The sequence below is a fragment of the Rhipicephalus sanguineus genome, chromosome 2 (assembly GCF_013339695.2).
Source record: "Rhipicephalus sanguineus isolate Rsan-2018 chromosome 2, BIME_Rsan_1.4, whole genome shotgun sequence".
Classification (NCBI taxonomy): Eukaryota; Metazoa; Arthropoda; class Arachnida; order Ixodida; family Ixodidae; genus Rhipicephalus; species Rhipicephalus sanguineus.
In genome coordinates, this window is record NC_051177.1 from 87,621,416 (window position 1) to 87,624,911 (window position 3,496).

Here is a 3,496-nt window from a genome sequence, read left to right on the forward strand (position 1 = left end):
ATGGTAGTAGGAGACTCAGTAAAGATGTCTCAGTAATATAAGACATTCTCGGAGACATGCTTTATCTCATTTTTGCTTGCATTGCATTCTGCCGCGTAGCTAGCTCAGCTCCCTTCAAAGCACGAAGTAATGTAAGTAAACGAAAAAAAAAATGTTGCCCTTCGAGACCGAAGCACAAGAACCACTTGAGGCATGTACGATTATCGGAAATGCGATTTTATTGCGCTTTCTTGGTAAAAAAGAGAAAAAAAAAAAACCAGCGGAATGCCACAAAGGGTCGACAAGCAGCGAATGAAACCAGCGCAAGACGCAATTTTCACGTTTAAGAAGGGACGTTTCTGTTATCATCCTACGCTTTCGGTGTTTATGAGAAGTGCAATAAGTAACATCGTGCGGGATAGGGACGAAAAGATAGGGACGATAGCGCCATCAGCAAGTAATACAGAACAAAAAGAGCTGGAGATGTGAAGGTTACGGAGGCACTTCACAGCCACTACAGACGTGGAATGGTACAATGGACGCTTTGAAAGCGGACTTTTCATTATATTCTAGAGGCGGAACGCATTCGTTATCAGTTCTGGTACTGTCTGCACAGCGACTGTGTCGAGCGGAGGAACGAAGCGCGAGAAAGGTGATATGAGATAGTAGACATACACTCTAAGAAAAAAGAGAGTCAAAAGAGGGTCATAGAACCGTGACTCTCCTCGGGTGTCCATCTGACCCCTTTTGGAAGGTACAGGCAGAAAAAAAGAGTTCGCAGTTTTTCCTTCCTCCATGTTTGGGAAGGAGTCACTGGACCCTCCTGAAGCGTGTTTCGATTGGCTTCGGTATACGGAAGAGCCGCCGTATACGCCATACATATCGCACGCTCGCCCTTTGGCGCCGTTGTGGCGCATTGCTCGGCGACGCAGACGGGGTTGGCGCCGGGGTGGCGCGCCGCTCTCCTCTCTCAGTCGTCTCAGTCTCCTGGTCTATTGGAATGCGTTGCGTGGATGAGTTGGTTGCGCGTCTTCGGTGGTATTGACGCCGGCTCCGTGCACGAAGTGACGCTTGGAGGGCGGAATATTCATGGAGCTGCGGACACCGACAACGGGCGCCAGTTAACGGTGAGTGTACTGCTTTCGTAGGCACTAATTATACAGCTTTAGCTGGGCGTCTGCAGCAGCTCTGCGGAATCTGCCAGCCATTTCCAACAGTAGCCTGCATCCGCGGGGCTGTTGCGGATGGCCAACTATAGCTGTCAGTTAACGAGTTGCCACCGTTATGCGCGTTGCTGTACAAGCTCCTATAAAGTGAGCGATGCAAACAATAATCGAGGGTCATTTCTTGCTGATCGCACGTCGTGTCTGCACTACTGAAGGTGCAAGATGACATTTTGAGATGCCCTTTAGTCTACTTCATAATAACATTTCCATCGACCTTGAGTGTGCGGCGTGCTTCCACGCGTGGGAACGTGAAAAAAAAAAAAAAAAGCCTGTGTACAGAACGCTTAGACGCACTATATGTAATGGTTTTTGTTGGCTTAAAGACGGTAGTTTGAGGTGCAGATATAGTACGTTGGCTTCCAGAATGTACGCGGTAGTCATTCAAGTTGGACACGCCTCGCCGGTGAAAGTGAAAAAGCTCTAGACTTTCGACGGCGCGCGTTGTTGCGGCCGCCGGCGTGCACTCTTTTCCCTCGTTTCTGTTTGCTGTTTTCGTGGTTTGCATACAGTGCGATGACGTTGGGCGCTATAACAGAATCGAGTGAGTGTACGTGATTGTGGGAGTTATGTGCGCTAATTCTTGCATATAACATGTCTGATCTCGACATAGACGGCGTACGCACGCGCTGGGTGTCGTTCGGGCCCTAGTACTCGCATCTGTTTATCTGAGTATTTAAGGATGAGTTACGTTTGTAAAACGTTCGGTCAATAACCGCTCACGGCATGCCCCTGGCTGCCGGAGGATGTGCTTTGTTGTTTTGTTGTTAGCCTTTATTATGTATGTGTGAACCACTTATTGTGTAGGTTGTGCAAACCTTTACTGCAATTTCATTTTCTCATCATAATATCACGTTCTGCTTTTCAGATACCGTTTTTCATGGTGCTCACGCTGGACAGGAGCGACAACCTAGCAAGCCACAAGTCTGATGCTTCCAGCCGTCACCACTTTTTGATTTATTCTTAATCACAAGGAATAAATATGGAAACATGATGGCGATTTCTGCTGTTCATTTAGCACCATATGACACTGTGCACATCACAGTCACACATTTTAGTTGGCTATACTCATAGAAGCATGTAAATGAGGAATACCCAAACTTCTTAATTGGAAATCACAGACCATCTTTTCGCGCTTTCTATATAACTTTGTTGGAAAATATGTGTTTTTTTGACGAGTTTTATTAAAATAATGCTAAAACAGAACTATTCTTTTTTTTACAGTCGCTGGGCAGAACGGCAACTATTATTGGACTTGCTTAAAATGAATACTCCACTATTTTCAACAGTAGTCGCGCAAAAGTAGAGCAAGGATCAAATGAGTAGCTTAAAATACTTGTGGAGTCGCTTGATGCTTCGGTGTGGGTCCCTTGACCCCCCTAGGAGCGTTACCGGCAAGAGTCGTCTGACTCCCTATGAGTGGTAACGTGATCCTCCCGATGAGAGTCTTTGCACTCTTCCTAGAGGGTCAGGGGACTCTCCTAGAGCGAGCCGACCCTGACCCACCAAGAGAGTCACCGTGACTATTTAAAGAGAGTCGTATACGTGGCAAGTCAGAACTCTCCGAAAAGAGTCACGCATACTCTTTTTTTTCTTAGAGTGTATACTCGGACACAAAATATGGGATTCTGCATACATTCATGGGCCTTGGTTATTTACTTGCGAAGTTTAACCCGCTTAACCAGTCACGGCTTTTCGAGGCACTAATCTGAAGGGGAGGCTTTTGCTTTGCCTCCCGCTGTACGCTGTGAGAACCGAGGCCCGCAGTAAAATCAGTTGCCTTTTTCTTTTATTTTCCGTTCACATTGAGGAATCGAAAATCTCACGTATCGAGACCGTCCACACCGTCGCAAAACAACCCCAAACGAGACAAACAAGTGGCAACATTCGCTGAGTCAAGCGGGTCCAGCATTTCAATAATCTCAACAGAGCTTCCGGCGGCCACCGCTCGGCGGCGTCACGGTACCTGGAAGTTGCGAATGTTATTGGCATTGTATATTTAACCCTGTATGTTGTGTTTTCCAGCTAGTCAAGAGCCAAGGAGCAACCAGCGCCTTGTCTGTGCACCAACGTCTGCTCATATTACATTGCTACACGCACACTGCACATTACACACGGCAATAAAAAGAACTTCAGCCGTTCTCATAAAAGTGCATGAGCCATTCTGTTGCAAGTCGTGCGCAAAGTATTCTGCTTGTGGTATGATCGTTGACCGAGATCCCACGGCTAAAGTAAAGCCTCGAAGTGATCGATCGCAGGGCCTTGTTTTGAGATTGACTGCAGTGTCAGACTCC